The sequence below is a fragment of the Podarcis muralis genome, chromosome 6, assembly GCF_964188315.1.
Source record: "Podarcis muralis chromosome 6, rPodMur119.hap1.1, whole genome shotgun sequence".
Lineage (NCBI taxonomy): Eukaryota > Metazoa > Chordata > Lepidosauria > Squamata > Lacertidae > Podarcis > Podarcis muralis.
The window spans coordinates 101618843-101635593 of record NC_135660.1 but is presented as its reverse complement, the minus strand read 5'-3'; the positions used below and the strand labels follow the sequence as shown (position 1 = coordinate 101635593).

At 50.0% G+C, this 16751-nt stretch overlaps 1 long non-coding RNA gene across 1 annotated transcript; it reads right to left on the bottom strand.

Annotated features, from left to right (window-relative positions):
• Positions 1 to 1573: 1573 nt before the first annotated feature.
• Positions 1574 to 15525, bottom strand: LOC144328087 (uncharacterized). Its single transcript, XR_013393346.1, has 2 exons — positions 15272 to 15525; positions 1574 to 1970 (listed from the first exon to the last, which is right to left on the bottom strand). It is a non-coding gene; the product is annotated as an uncharacterized LOC144328087 (long non-coding RNA).
• Between the last annotated feature and the right edge of the window lie 1226 nt (positions 15526 to 16751).

Genomic DNA, 16751 nt, shown 5'->3' with positions numbered 1-16751 from the left:
TGTCCCGGCAGACTGGAGGAGGGCAAATGTTGTCCCTATTTTCAAAAAGGGGAAAAGAGAGGACCCAAATAATTATCACCCAGTCAGTCTGACATCAATACCAGGGAAGATTCGGGAGCAGATCATTAAGCAAACAGTCTGTGAGCACCTAGAAAGGAATGCTGTGATCACCAATAGTCAGCATGGATTTCTGAAAAATAAGTCATGTCAGACTAACCTGATCTCATTTTTTGACAGAATTACAAGCCTGGTAGATGAAGGGAACGCAGTGGATGTAGCCTACCTTGATGCCTTGACGCAAGGCATTCGACAAGGTGCCCATGATATTCTTGTAGAGAAGCTGGTAAAATGCAGTCTTGACTATGCTACCACTCAGTAGATTTGTAACTGGCTGACTGACCGAACGAACCCAAAGGGTGCTCATCAATGGTTTCTCTTCATCCTGGAGAAGAGTGACTAGTGGGGTGCCACAGGGTTCTGTCTTGGGCCCGGTCTTATTCAATATCTTTATCAACGACTTGGATGATGGACTCAAGGGCATCCTGATCAAATTTGCAGATGACACCAAACTGGGAGGGGTGGCCAACACCCCAGAGGACAGGATCACACTTCAAAACGACCTTGACAGATTAGAGAACTGGGCCAAAACAAACAAGATGAACTTTAACAGGGAGAAATGTAAAGTATTGCACTTGGGCAAAAAAAATGAGAGGCACAAATACAAGATGGGGGACACCTGGCTTGAGAGCAGTACATGTGAAAAGGATCTAGGAGTCTTGGTTGACCACAAACTTGACATGAGCCAACAGTGTGACGCGGCAGCTAAAAAAGCCAATGCAATTCTGGGCTGCATCAATAGGAGTATAGCATCTAGATCAAGGGAAGTAATAGTGCCACTGTATTCTGCTCTGGTCAGACCTTACCTGGAGTACTGTGTCCAGTTCTGGGCACCACAGTTCAAGAAGGACACTGACAAACTGGAACGTGTCCAGAGGAGGGCAACCGAAATGGTCAAAGGCCTGGAAACAATGCCTTATGAGGAACGGCTAAGGGAGCTGGGCATGTTTAGCCTGGAGAAGAGGAGGTTAAGGGGTGATATGATAGCCATGTTCAAATATATAAAAGGATGTCATATAGAGGAGGGAGAAAGGTTGTTTTCTGCTGCTCCAGAGAAGCAGACACGGAGCAATGGATTCAAACTACAAGAAAGAAGATTCCACCTAAACATTAGGAAGAACTTCCTGACAGTAAGAGCTGTTCGACAGTGGAATTTGCTGCCAAGGAGTGTGGTGGAGTCTCCTTCTTTGGAGGTCTTTAAGCAGAGGCTTGACAACCATATGTCAGGAGTGCTCTGATGGTGTTTCCTGCTTGGCAGGGGGTTGGACTCGATGGCCCTTGTGGTCTCTTCCAACTCTATGATTCTATGATTTGTAAATCACATTTGCACCCCCAACCCCCCACTCCGGTTTTAGCCTTATTCACTTATTTGGTCTTCTGTTCTTGCTCAAATACTATGTGGTATCTGGCCACCCTACTACAAAGTAGTACTACAAAATCACACATTACAAAGATCACTAATTTTCTATACTGTGTATAGAGATTTATTTATTTGGAACATTTGTGCCTCGCTGTTCAGCCAACAAGGCCACCAGACAACTTAAATGCAATCAAAGCAAGATGGTCCCTACCCACAGGCAAAGGGGGCAGGGAGGGAAGAGGAATATCAAATCTCAGTCACAAATCACTAAACAGTTGTTCCTATGTTGACCAGCTGGCACAGTTCAGGAGCTGGACCTCCAGCAAAGCTCTCCCACTGATGGCTGCCCCAGATAACAGTTGTGGGGAGAGGAGGCCCGAGGGAGCTGTCCTGTCACTGCAGAGCCAGTGGAGGGAGCTCTGCTTCACAGCTCTCACGGAAGTACTGTAGTTTGGATACTACGGGCTCCTCTGCAAAGCTGAAAGCAATTGCTCTGTGAAATAAATAAAAAATTCAGTGTGTAGAAATCTTTTCACTATGTGTCTGTTTTGTATTTAAAGCTTCACAGCCACCAAGTGCTAATCAGCTTGAAGCATGCTACAAGTCTTTCATAACATTATTGATATAAGTAAAGAAACATCTCATGTGGGAAAAATAGACACAATGTTTCCTTAAGAATTAAAAATTCCAGCACTCTCCATATGCAGCAGAATGAGGTGGCCAAATGGACCATACTACCTCAAGCTACAGGTGAGGAATAACACTTCTATGCGTAAAAACCAAAGCCTAGCACATCATAGAGAAGGTACTTGTCAATTAAAAAAGCTAGCCTTTCCCCTGCTTTGCTGGCTTTCTAGTTGCAGGGAACTTTTAGTGTGTGAAAGCAATTTTCCATTGCTGCTCTTGCAGTTTATTTGACAGTTTCAGATGGCTTTGTGTTGTTGTAAACAAAATCTGCCCTTATTCCTTTATGTATTGGAGAACCTTGTAGGTTCTCCATCGGGAGGAGAAAATAACAGAGGCCAACCAGAGAATATTGAGAAGCAAAGCAGCTAGTAAGCCTGATCTTTATTAAACTGTTGCAACAGGGTGCTCCACCCACACGCAGGAGAGAGGAGGAGGACCGCAAACAATGTGTGCTTGCCATTTTGAAATTCCCTGCCCTGGAGCTCAAGACCACCCCCACAAACATCATACCTACATCACAGAAAAGGAAAATTTCTACAATAGAAATTTGAATGTTGTTTTTCCTGTCTGCCAGGTTATCTGATAATGCCTTATCTGATTGCCTTTCCTGGTAGTCTGGCTGTCAGAGACTGCCTCCCGGTCTCAGCTCACAGAAGACCAACGCTAGCCATTAGAACTGTACAGAAGTCTTTATTGACATTTAGTTTCCATTTTCAAGCACCAGCGTGCGTCTCTACGTCTAGACCCTAGACCAGCGAAGCCTCGTCTGAGTCTCCGCCCCCTGTACACCAGCTTAAGACTCTAGCCTTACTCCACCTTCTACGTTTCTCCTTCCTCCTCTGGGTCCTACTACCCCCCTGGGTGCCTTCCTGCCTGGATGCCTCGGAAGCGGACCCTTCGGACTCCTCCCCTTCTCTCCGGCGGGCTTTGGGACCCGGCTCTCTCTCCGGACTGCCCATTGCGCCCCCCTCCTGTACATTTGAACTTGGCGCGCGCGCGCTGCCCCTGACCTTCCTTTTGACCGTTACCTCGCTCTCTGATGCAGGCGTGGCTAACCCTGACTCCTGTCCTTCCGCTGACGGAAGGCTGCCTGCTGCCGATGTTTGGGACTCCTCCCCCTTACTGCTCTCCGGTGGGGAAGCTGGTCCCGATTTCCAGCTGCTGCTCTCTGAGTCCCCTCTGGCCCCTCCTTCCTGGGGTGTTCCCTCTGGCAACCCCCTGGCTCTGCCCACTGGGGCCCCTTTCTGTGAATCCTCTGATTCACTGGAGAGACTTAGAGACCTCGGATGGCTACCCTCGCTGACTTCTCCCTCAGATTCCTCTCCCTCGGTCTCTACTTCCTCCCTTTCCTGTCCCTCTGCTCCTGAACCCCTGACACTGGCCATTCCTTTGAGATGGTAATTACCCAATTCCTGAGACAATGGGAAGCAAAGACAGACCACTGAATACATAACAGTGAAAATACATTATTCCTTTCCACTTGGGATAATCTTGCCATAAATGCCCAAAACTAGCCTGACTAAGGAGTGGTGGAGAGGTATACTTCTGAATATTCAATAATTCTATAACATTTGCAGTATCAGATTGAGGTCTGCTGCTTCACATCAACAACCTGAAAGGATTTACTCCATGACTTTATACTTTCCTTAATGGTAAATATTAAGTAGGGTAGACAAATTGCAACATTGAGCTATTGTAGTTCCCATGCCAATATTGTAGTTCCCCATTTCAAATTCCTTCTTGCTCCCTGTCAGTGGAGGCTCGTCCTTAAGGGGGACTGGGGCACTGCTCCACCAAGCTCAATTGTTTCTTGGCTGTCCTCCAACAGCCTGCTTCTTTCTTACATCCTCTCTAGGGTTGGCATGAGCAGTGAGCTCCTTCCTCCTCAGTCTCAGGGCTGCCTTTGCAGAACTCAACGAGGGGGGAGGGGCATGCCCCACATGCCCCTGTCCAGGGGAGGAGAGGGGCAGGGAAGCTGCTGCTCAGGCTCCTTGAGTGCGCCAGGTCAGACGCGACCCGGAGGCGGAGCTGCTGCTGTGACTGGGAGCGAGGTGCACTGCAGCCACCCACCCTCCTGCTCTCTTCCTTGGGTCAGGCCTAACCTAAGGACAGAGCTGTGGCCAGCAGAAGCACTGCAGCTTAGGTCAGCTCCTTCTCACGTGGAGCCAGGCACCAATGAGGGAGCCTGCTGTGGGGGCACCTGTTTGTGCCCCTGACACAAATTTGTGCCCCCACGGCCCACACATGCTACACTTCTGGGTGGGGACAAAACCAGAGCTACTGTAGTTGGCTTCATCCATGGGCGTAGCCAGGATTTTTGTTAGTGGAGGCAGGCCTTTTGTTAGGGGGTCAGAACCTCAGTTAGCTATGTATTTTTATTTAGTTGGCCCCCCTTGGCCACATCCATGGCTCCATCTATCATAACATTTTGGAAATGCCCTGACCCACCCACCCCAACACTGATGTTGATTTTCTGAGATATCAGGCGCTCAAGCACAAGTCAAACATAAAGAATCGCTGCTGTTTCTTTTTGTGTAGCCTGTTTAGACTGGAAATTTGCCTCAGTTTTTTATTCTTTAAGGAAGGTTCTGTAAAGTGCAGGATAATGTAGTAGCTAACAGCATGGCAGGATGATCCCAAGAAGCTCAGTTAGTTGGGGACATGGGCATAGCCAGGGGGTGAAGTGGCCACCCCTAAATCAAGTAAATAAATAAAAATACAGAGAGTCTGATATTCCAGATGCAATCACACTTCTTCCTTAGAGCAGCCTCTTATTCATTTATTTCTTGTTGAAAGATAAAGAAGTGTTTTTCAGAAACTAGCAACAACCTTATATATCAAGAAGACACATGTAGTTCATAGTAACTGTCTTTCAGGGCAGTTTGTCTAGGAACAAAAGCAAGTGTTGCTATGAACACTGACTAGTCACTAGAATAATAAGATGAAAGCTGGAGGTGGGGTTCGGGGTGGGGTTAGTCTTTCTTTAAACAAACATGTAAGTACTGTATGGATGCCAAGCAGAAGAAGAAGACAAGCGTTTCTGTGGGGGAGGGAGTTTATTGACTGCTCAGATATAAGACTCACAACATCATTTTATAACCAAAGAAAGTGCCTTTATGTGACCATTAAATCAAATCAACTGGAATTACCGGTATATTCACAGAAAGCCTTTAGCAGAATCATTTCCTGTCCTCGGAATCCAACTGGAAGTGTTGGGCGAGCCGACTGCATAATCAAAAAGGCCAGTAAGTTACTGCGAGACAAACAGAGGAAGCTGTGTTCCTTTTCAAATCTGTCTGTCAACAGTCACACACACCAAGCAAAAGCCACCCATAACAGACGTTTTCCTTGATAAATGGGAGAACTGTCTGATAATCAACAACCATATAATTTTATCCAGTAGTATTAGTTTGATCTGACGGAAACTGCACATTTCCCGAGCAGCACTGAAAGAATGCTTCATTTAACTACAAACCCCCAAATCTGGGATCCCATCAAAACTAATGTTTGGTAAAAGTTTTGCAGCAAACCCCCCACATTTTGTAACACCCCATAAACAGAGTAATTGATACATCAAACCGGGGTTCATAATTAATATCAAAAACCCATCATTGTCCGGTTCACTCCAAACTGGTGCCAAAGTCTGGCAAAAGTCTTGTAGCATTTTGCCAGACATTGTAGAATTTTTTTAGCATTTTGCCCGACAAACCAAGTAAGTGACAGGGGTCATAAGGTCACCCCAAAACCCAACATCGCCTGATTCACTCCAAATCAAGGCCAAAGTCTGGCAAAATGTTTGCAGTAAAAACCGCATGTTTTGCAGTGCCCCCCAAACGGAGTGGTTCCTAGCACATCAGGAGGAAGAGTCAAGACAACCAAAAGTGGATAAATAGGTTGTATTTATTAAATATAACAACTTGAGGATCGGCAAAACTAGTCAGATTCGACCAATGTAACCAAATCAAATTGTCTGGGCAGGTGTGCTTGTTCACCTCTACCCACAAACACACAAGTGCTCAAACAGAGCTCTTTGCAGATCCTTAAGAACCCAACCCAAATCAGAAAGATGTCACAACCCAAATCAGAAAGATGCATACCACCAGGTCTATACAACTGTTGGGCACAGAACATAATTCTGCCATGAGGGATATAAGCACCCACATTTTCAAACACAAACATCGTTGTAGAATGATTAGCTTTGTGTCTTCCCATCCACCTTCTTAGGAAGGCTGCCCCCACTCCATAAGCACCTCTACAACATTCCAAACCAAACTATGATAAGCTCAGGGATGAGGAAGCACAGCTGATGGAGATATTTAGTGATCTCAACTGAATTTACCTCACCAGATTGTTATCCCCAAGATGGATGACCAGAATGTCAGGATTAGGGTTAGGGCTAGGGCAGGGGATAGGTGAACGTTCAGGGTTAGGGTTAGTGCCTGGGGTTTTTTTTCATGCTTTTTAAGCTTCTAATGATATTGCTTCATGTCAGGGGCTCAGGAGCAGAGGCACAGGGGAGAGAGGAAATGGAGAGCGAAGGGGAAGAATCTGAGGGCAGTGGAGGGGAGAATGACAGTGACCCGAGAGATTCCATGAGCCTCTCCAGCGAATCAGAAGATTCCAAGAAGGGAGCGCCTATGGTCAGGGCAAGGGGGGTCACAGGGGAGACGCAACAGAAGCAAGGGGCCAGCGGAGACTCCCAAAGCAGCAGTGGGAGATCAGGACCAGCTTCCCCACCAGAGCGCAGTGGGGGGGGGGGAAGAGTCCCATGTGTCAGGGCCAGCATCTCCTCCAGCAGAGAGAGAAGATGAGTCAGGGCTGACCACGCCTCTATCGGAGAGCGGGGGAACGGAGGGGACGTCAGGTCCAGCTAGCCTCCCCGAAGGGGGAAGCAGTGACAGGAGCAGTGTAACGGTCAGGAGGAAGGCGGCGGGCTGGGCGCGTGCGCCCAGTTCAAATGTACAGGCGCGCGGGACAGCAGAAAACCCGGATTGGGAACCAGGTCCTAAAGCCCGCCGGAGGCAGGGGGAAGACTCAGGGGACTCAGCGTCAGAAGAGTCTAGGAAGGGCAAGACCCCAGCGGACAGGCGGAACCAGAGGAGGAAAGAGCAAAGGAAGAGGTGGAGCAAGGCTAGAGTCTTAAACTGGTGTCTGGGGGGAGGAGATTCAGACGAAGCTTCGGCGGTCTAGAGTTTGAGACGTAGAGCTGCGCGCCGCGGCTGTGAAAGTGAAATTGAGCTTCAATAAAGACTGTTTTATATAACAACGAACTGGCTTGGTCCTTTGTGAGCTGGGACCTCGGGCAGCTCTGACAGTAAGCTCCGTCTCACATAATTGAACCCTCGCAGCACGAGTTGGCGCAGCGAGGGGCAAAACTTGGTGTTTTGCGAGCTCACGAAGATAGGCAAAGATGACTACAGAGGAGAAGGTGAAAGAGCTGCAAGAAGCAGTCACGACGCTTTACGCAGAAGTAGCAGCATCCAGAAAGAGAGAGGAAGAAGCAGTAGCGCTCTGCCAGGATCTGCAGACCAGGTGGGAAAGTGTGGGCAAAGAGGGGCTGCCGGGACGCAAGCCGGAGGGAGTTGGCCTCGGGAAGAGGGGGGGCAGCATCGTAGCCCACTTCGACGGGAACCTACAGCAGTATCCTAACTTCAGAGCAGACATAGTTTTCGCGCTCAATTTGCTTCGGAGAGACTTTAGAGATGAGGAGGAGAAAGTAGGCTTCATAATAACTCATCTGCATGGGGAAGCTAAATCGTGGCTGCGCAACTTATGGCGCGAAAATGATCCCGCCCTCCAAGATTCAAAGGCATTTATCAAGGCTATGGACGATTGTTTTAAATCAACGGTAGATGTGGATGTGGCCAGGAGGGAAATGCATGGACTGAAGCAGGGCAAAGCCACTGTGAGACAATATCACTCCCGCTTTTTTGCGTTAGTAAATGTGCTGGGCTGGGAAAAGGACTCCGCTGCCGTCAGGGATCTGTTCTGGGAGGGACTAAATGGGTCCGTGAAAGATGAGCTGGCGAGGGGGGAGAGACCTAACAGCACCACAGAAGTCGTCCAGAGAGCGCTGGCGATAGGCGTGCGCCTGGAAGAACGCCCTTGGAGCAGGAATGAGGGAGGTATGGCGCGCACACCAGCCAGAACAACTCCCTTCCTACCCAGAGAGACAGGGTGCGCGCAATCCACGCCTCCCCTGGGGCGGGGAGAGGAGCCGATGGAGATAGGTGGTGCTAGGGATCAGACAGCGACCAGAGCCCAAACACCAGGAGCAGTCAAGGTGAAGGCTCCTAGAGGGAACAGGAAGTGCTATATCTGCGACAGTGCACAACACATGGCCAAAGAGTGTCCCCAGAGGATCCAGAGGCACACTGCAGCCTCAGCAACAGTAAGAGGAGCAGTTCAGCAGGGGGAACAGCTACAGGGAAACAACGAAGCCTGGTTGGAGGCAGAGGCACTGGGGCCCAGCCAGGCGAGTCAGTGAAGCAGTCCCCAGAGATTTTACAGCCCACAGACCCCCTCCCACCCAAACCAGTGGTACAACTCACCGCATCGCTCCGGCTGCCCAATGGACTCACCCTGGAAGTCCCTATTACCATTGACTCTGGCAGTAACGCAGACTTTGTAGGAGTGGACTTCATCAAGCAACATCGCATAGCGCTCCTACCAGCCACGATGCCCCTAAACGTAGTCACGGTCGATGGCAGAAAGCTACTGGGAGGACAGGTGGTACAGCAAACACCCCCTATGGTAATGCAAATTGGAAATCACCGCGAAGTCATCAGCTTCAACGTCACCCACCTGTCGGACACGCCCATAGTGTTGGGCATGAGTTGGCTGGATAGGCACAGCCCGGCTTTAGCATGGTACCAGCGTCAATTGACCTTCTGCTCCTCCTACTGCGCGGAACACTGCATCCGGACCAGCCAGGAAGAGGAAGGGCAAGAGGATGAACCACAGCTACACCTAGGCATGGTGCAAGCGGTACTGAACAAGTACAAGGCGTTTTTGGAGGTCTTCTGCGAGAAGGAAGCGGACAAGCTGCCTCCCCACAGGCCCTACGACTGCAAGATTGGCCTCCTGCCGGGGGCGACGCTGCCGACTAGAAAACTGTATTCCATGTCTGAAGACGAACTGCAAGAACTGAGGGAGTTCATAGATCACAACTTGAAGCGGGGATTCATCCAAGAATCCAAAGCAGTGGGGGGGCAGTCCCGTGTTCTTCGTGAAGAAGAAAGACACGCCCCAACGGAGACTGGTAGTTGATTATAGAATCATCAATTCCAGGACAAAGCCCACAGCATTCCTCATGCCCAAGATTGACGACCTGCTCGTGACGGTGAGGGAGGGACGAATCTTCACCAAGTTGGATCTACGAGGGGCGTACAACCTTATATGCATGCGGGAGGGCGATGAGTGGAAGACGGCCATGTTTACGCCTTTAGGCACCTATGAATATCGAGTTATGCCGTTTGGTCTCCAAAATGGCTCCCATTGTTTCCAAGCTTTTATGCACCACATGTTAGCGGGACTCCTCTACAAGAAGTGCGTCTGCTTCCTAGACGACATCCTGATCTTCTCGGAATCACAAGAGGCTCACGAGGGAGACGTCAAGGAGGTCCTGCAGAGACTACGGGAGCACAGACTTTACGCCAAACTGGAAAAGTGCCAGTTCGACATGACGGAGGTGGATTTCCTGGGCTACAAGCTGTCCGACAAGGGACTCGCCATGGACAGCACCAAGGTCCGCTCGGTGTTGGACTGGAAGAGCCCGCACAATCGGAAGGAGGTCCAGAAGTTCGTCGGATTCACCAACTTTTATCGCAAATTCATCAAGGGGTTCGCGATGGAGACGGCGGCCATCACGGACACCCTCAGCTCCAAAAAGAAGAAGTTCACCTGGACGGACCAGGCGGAGCAGTCCTTTCGGAGGCTCAAGCGTCTCTTCGCGTCCGAAGAACAGCTGCTACACGTAAACCCCAGCAAACCAATGAGGGTTGAAACGGACGCCTCGGACAGAGCGGTGGGGGCGGTCCTGTTGCAGCAAGACCCGCAAGGGGATTGGAGGCCATGCACATTCTACTCCAGGAAACTCAGCAAGTCGGAACAGAACTACACCATCTGGGACCGAGAGTTGCTGGCCATTCATGCAGCCTTCAAGGCGTGGCGGCACTTCCTCATTGGAGCCAGACACACAGTGCAGGTCCGCACGGACCATAAGAACCTGGAGTACTGGCGCACGGCACGGTTCCTGAACCAGAGACACATCCGCTGGGCGGAGTTCTTTGCGGATTTCGACTTCCGAATAGAATACATCCCGGGAGACAACAACATCATGGCGGATGCACTATCCAGGAAGCCGCAGTATCTCGAGGAAGCGGCACTGGTGGCGGCCAAACACATTTTCGCACCGAAAGCGTGGGCGTGCGCTTCAGCCACCGTGGACCTGGACGCGGTGCGTCACGCGCTGCAGACGGATTCGTTCGCTCAATCCAAGATGGAGGAGGTGCAAAGAGGCACAGTGAAGGACGGAGAGTTCCAGATACGCGACGGACTGCTCATCCGCAAAGGGGCTCTCTATGTGCCAGGAGACGACCTCCGCGCGAAAGTCCTGCAGCAGTTACACGACGCGCCCAGCGCTGGGCACTTCGGCAAGGACAAGACAGCGGAATTAGTAGCCAGAGACTTTTGGTGGCCCAAGATGAGGGGAGAAGTCGCGGATTACGTCGCTCGGTGCGACACATGCCAAAGGGCCAAACCAGTACACAGGGCGCCGGCGGGACTGCTGGAACCGCTACAGACGCCGCTCGAACCATGGGAGAAAGTGGCCCTGGACTTTGTCACAGATCTGCCCAGCTCGCGAGGCAAGACAGCGGTACTCGTGGTCGTAGACCTGTTCACCAAGATGGCGCACTTCATTCCTTGCGTGAAGGTGGCCACAGCGGAACAGACCGCCAAGCTGTTCATCCTGTCCGACCGCGGTCGCCAATTCATCTCGAGCTTCTGGCAGAAGCTGCTGGGCATCCTGAACGTCAAGATCAACTTAGCGTCGGCACGACACCCGCAGACCAACGGACAAGTGGAGAGGGTCAACGCCATCATGCAGCAGTATCTGCGATGCTACGCGAACCAACAGCGCTCGACCTGGGTGGACTACCTACCGCTGGCCGAGTTTGCCTACAACAACACGAAGCACGGGTCTACAGGGGTGACACCGTTCTTCGCCAACAATGGGCGGCATCCCAGAACCTTCCCGGGTTAGAGACGACGGGGGAGGGGGAGCCACGGGGAGCAGAACACTTGGCAGCAGAGTTGCAGGAGGTCCACGAGCAACTCCGAAGGCACTTGGAACTAGCAAAACACGCCTACAAAATGCAGGCAGACAGGCACAGGAGAGTCGGGGAAGACATCCTGGTGGGGGACTGGGTCTGGTTAGCAGCCCAGGCAGTGCCGGCCAGAACGTTAGCTAAGAAGAAGCTCAGACACAAGCAGCTAGGGCCTTACCAAGTTGAGGCACAAATCAATCCAGTGGCCTACCGGTTAACGCTCCCGGAGGGCTCCAGAATGCACCCGGTCTTTCATAGGTCAGTGCTCACACCCTACAAGGAACCCCACAGGTTTCAGGCGCGAAGGGACGCACCAGACCTACTCAGCAAATCGCCAACAGGGGAGGGGTCACCGAGGGCGGCGCCACTCAACGAGGTCACGGAGATTTTAGACTTGAGATGGGGGGAAGAGGGAGTTGAATATCTCCTCGCCAGGGAAGGTGCCCCGGCCAGCGCCAACAGGTGGGTACCGTACTATGCCGTGGAGGAGCACTACCTCAAAGACGAGTTCCATGCACTCTTCCCACACAGACCTATGCCGGCAGATTTTTTCGATGACTGGCTTTTCACACCCACACTCTCAGCCAGCACGTTCCAGGGGTTCTCATCAGCTGAGGAAACGGCGCCAGACACAAGCTCCCCAGAGGGGTCACTCTCGGGGTTTGGCACAGACCGCTCTTATTGGTGGGACAATCAACCGGAGGTGGGGTGGAGCAGGGAACTGCTGAGGGGACCCTTACACGCAGCATCACCCGAGGAGACAGGGGGAGGGAAGGACATGGACGTCTTGGGGGAAGACCCTGGGTTCGAGCACAACTGCAGAGAGATGGAAGCAGAGGAGATCGACGTCGACGAGACCACTACGGGCTGGCCGGATCCAGCTGGCCGGCTGCATACCAGGGGGAAATAACGGTATCCCGCACTCACCCCCACAGCACTGGAGCACCCAGAACCCACACCCGAAGAGGGGGAGGGGGGCTTCGAGGGGGTGATGGATGTCAGGGGCTCAGGAGCAGAGGCACAGGGGAGAGAGGAAATGGAGAGCGAAGGGGAAGAATCTGAGGGCAGTGGAGGGGAGAATGACAGTGACCCGAGAGATTCCATGAGCCTCTCCAGCGAATCAGAAGATTCCCAGAAGGGAGCGCCTATGGTCAGGGCAAGGGGGGTCCCAGGGGAGACGCAACAGAAGCAAGGGGCCAGCGGAGACTCCCAAAGCAGCAGTGGGAGATCAGGACCAGCTTCCCCACCAGAGCGCAGTGGGGGGGGGGGGAAGAGTCCCATGTGTCAGGGCCAGCGTCTCCTCCAGCAGAGAGAGAAGATGAGTCAGGGCTGACCACGCCTCTATCGGAGAGCGGGGGAATGGAGTGGACGTCAGGTCCAGCTAGCCTCCCCAAAGGGGGAAGCAGTGACAGGAGCAGTGTAACGGTCAGGAGGAAGGTGGCGGGCTGGGCGCGCGCGCCAAGTTCGAATGTACAGGCGCACAGGACAGCAGAAAACCCGGATTGGGAACCAGGTCCTAAAGCCCGCCGGAGGCAGGGGGAAGACTCAGGGGACTCAGCGTCAGAAGAGTCTAGGAAGGGCAAGACCCCAGCGGACAGGCGGAACCAAAGGAGGAAAGAGCAAAGGAAGAGGTGGAGCAAGGCTAGAGTCTTAAACTGGTGTCTGGGGGGAGGAGATTCAGACAGAGCTTCGGAGGTCTAGAGTTTGAGACGCAGAGCTGCGCGCCGCGGCTGTGAAAGTGAAATTGAGCTTCAATAAAGACTGTTTTATATAACAATGAACTGGCGTTGGTCCTTTGTGAGCTGGGACCTCGGGCAGCTCTGACACTTCATTTTTATGAGACTGGATAATTCCCAAAAGTAAGCAAACTACCTGAAACGTAGCAAAACTAAGAGAAATGTGAAAACCAAAAGTGAGATACCAGAAACCCAACAAGGAAGGAATTCATGAAAAAGGAAAATTGCCAGACAGAGACTTCAATCAAATCATTACCAAATTCACCAGAATCCCAAAACCAATTGAAAAGAAGCAGAAATGTGAGAAGCAGAAGAAATACCACCAGAAACCCCCAACAAGAGGGAAAAAGTAAATTGCGCAGAAACCCCAAAGCCAGTTAAACCTTAGTTTTGCATGGTGCCTGGGGTGATTTCGCTTTTCCCTGAGATGTTTACTGCGTGGGTTTCTTGTGGTTCTATTCAATTGGTTTTCTCATCTTTTGTGGATGTGGTTTGTTTCTGTTGTTTCTTGTTTGTTTTGGGGATTATGTTGAATTTTTTCTGTGGTTTTCGTTTCATAGATTCTTTTATATAAATTACGATTGTGAAATATACTCAGAGTCTTGTATGTATTTCATGCTCTTTATTGCCCCCCCCTCTCATGCTTTTATATACATTATTTACACAATGAGTACCGTCTGACTGGCTAACTCTGCTTCCCTCTTGGAGCCTGATTGGCCTGCAGGAAAAGACCAATCAGTTGTTGCATTCTAGGACCCAAGGTTAGTACATAACAGATTGGGTGCTGGATTGATGGTGAGTTTGCTTCCTTTCTAGGTTTTTTGGGTTTTGCACCTTTGAGAATATTAATTTGTATGAGATCTGATAATCCCAAGAATAAAAGGAAAACCACCAGAAATGAAGCAAAACCACCAGAAATGACCATTCCAACAATGAAGTCAACCACTAAAAACACAAAAACCTACTGAAAAGAAGCAGAAGAACCATGTAAAAGCAACATCAATGGAAACTGGCAAAGAAGCCAACTAATCCCAAACAAAGCAGATTCACCAGAAACCCCCAAAGCATTCAAAAGTATTACCACCTGTCAGGGGTTCAGGGGCGGCCCTGACACCACCAGAATGCAAAAACAAGAAAACTTCTCAAAAGAAGCAATAAAGCAAAAGTCCAAAAAACAAGCTAAACCAATGGAAAAGAAATGAAGCCAGCTGCAAACAAAGCACATTCACCAGAAACCCAAGACTAAGTGAAAACTAGTATGCTATGTTGGTTAATTTCTGTTGCTTGAAGTGCTTTTGGACTCCCATAAATTGCATTTTGCTTTTTAAAAACTGGTTTCCAGTTTCTTTGTAATTGGTGGCTTTACTGCTTCTTTTTTGTTTTCTGCTGGTTTGTTTAATTTGGGGTGGTTTTGCTTTTTTTTGCATTTAATTGTTTTGCTTCTTTTACTTTGAATGGTTCTGCGGTTTTGGGTGAGATTGTTTCTTTTCCATTGATTTGGCTTGGTTTTCATGTCTCCTGGTTTTGCCTCATTTTGGGAATATTTCTTGGTTTTTGTGCTTCTGGTGGTATTTCTTCAATTTTATGACATAACCAAGCCAAAACACCAGAAACACAGAAACAAATCATAAAGAAGCAGAGGGTTACAGTGAGAGTTGGGTTTGAGTTGGAATAGGATTAGGAGTTAGAGTTGGGGTTGCGTTACGGTAAGAGAAGAACAGCAGAAGGAGAAATTTAATTTTATTACTTAGGGTTAGGGTTAAATTAGCAATATAATTTTATTATTTATACTCCACCCAAGTCACTAGTGGCCACTTTCAATAAAAGGTAAAAACATGAGCGCACTCTAAGTGAATGCTCATGAATGTAGAAACTCTTACTTCCCATAGAATTCCCAAAGAAGACCTGGGAATTGTAGCTCTGAGCTTCTTTGCAGAGGGTTGGACTAGATGACCCTTGGGTTCCCCTTCCATCTCTACTAGGATGCTCCCTGTCTCACTCTCACTCACACACTCCTCCTCTCCTTTTCATGGCAGTTTCACCTTTTTCTGCACTCCTTGTTCGGAAGGGCGGAGGAGGCTGTGCTGCCGCCATGTTGGGCGAGGGCAGGGGTACCGGAAGGAGGTGCCACCGGAGGAGAGGCAAGAGGACAGGAAAAGGAGAGGAAAGGGTGGAAGAGCTGTGCTGCCGCCATGTTTGGCGAGGGCAGGATTACCGGAAGGAGGTGCCACTGGAGGAGAGGCAAGAGGACAGGAAGGGGAGAGGAAAGGGCGGAAGAGGCTGTGCTGCCGCCATGTTTGGCGAGGGTAGGATTACCGGAAGGAGGTGCCACTGGAGGAGAGGCAAGAGGACAGGAAGGGGAGAGGAAAGGGCGGAAGAGGCTGTGCTGCCGCCATGTTTGGCGAGGGTAGGATTACCGGAAGGAGGTGCCACTGGAGGAGAGGCAAGAGGACAGGAAGGGGAGAGTAAAGGGCGGAAGAGGCTGTGCTGCCGCCATGTTTGGCGAGGGTAGGATTACCGGAAGGAGGTGCCAGCGGAGGAGAGGCATGAGCACAGGAAGGGGAGGGGAAAGAGCGGAAGAGGCGCTGCGACGTTGCTCTCCCGACCCCGCTCTCCCCAGGGTGCAGCCCTGCCCCCCGCCCCACCCTCACCTGCCTTTCTCCCCCAGTGGCCTTCCTCTCGTGCACCGTGGCGGAGGGATGGTGGGGGTGGGCCACGGAAGTATATATACAAGAATATACATACCTAGATATAGGTGTCCGTTTGTAAATATATAAAAATAAAATGGATATATGTATATGTGTGTGTGTATATATATAATAAATATATAAAAATAAAATGGATATATGTATATGTGTGTGTATATATGCAGTGCTTCTTTTCTAAAAAAATGATTGGGTCTACTCTCATTTTGACTCAAGAAAATAACCATTTTATAGTTCAAACCGGGAAAAATAAATATAGTAAATGGACAAAAGTACATTCACAAAATGTTTTATGCATTCCCCTGCGTCCCCCCCCCCCCCCCCCCAGAAAAAAGCACTGTATATGTTCCGTCAAGGGCAGGGTTATTTCTGGATCTGGAGCCAATAAGCACGCCAGTGGATGAAGAATAAGCAATGCTTTATTTGCATAAGGTTAACAGATAGCAGCAGGCATACAAAACACAAATTATAGCATTCCAGAGAGGAGTCGCACACAATCTCCCCTTCAGCTGCCCGGAGCTCCAGGTAGAGCAGCGAGAGAGATGGCGTTTTGGGTTCCATCTGCATAAAAAGAAGATGATAAAGCTCTGAGTGGGCTTATATCAAATTGGTGTTTTAGTGGTTAGAATGCACATTCACCAAAAATGGCAGTTAAATGTTTGTTATAAGCCCAAATCAATTATAGGTGTTTTGGTTCCATCTCAATCGAAAGAGCACGAATAAGCTTTAATTGTTCTTTCCGTGTTCATTCACAAACAAATAGCAAAGCAAAGTGTAATGTCTAAACTAGGCAAAAGAGGATGTTTTGGGTTCCAAC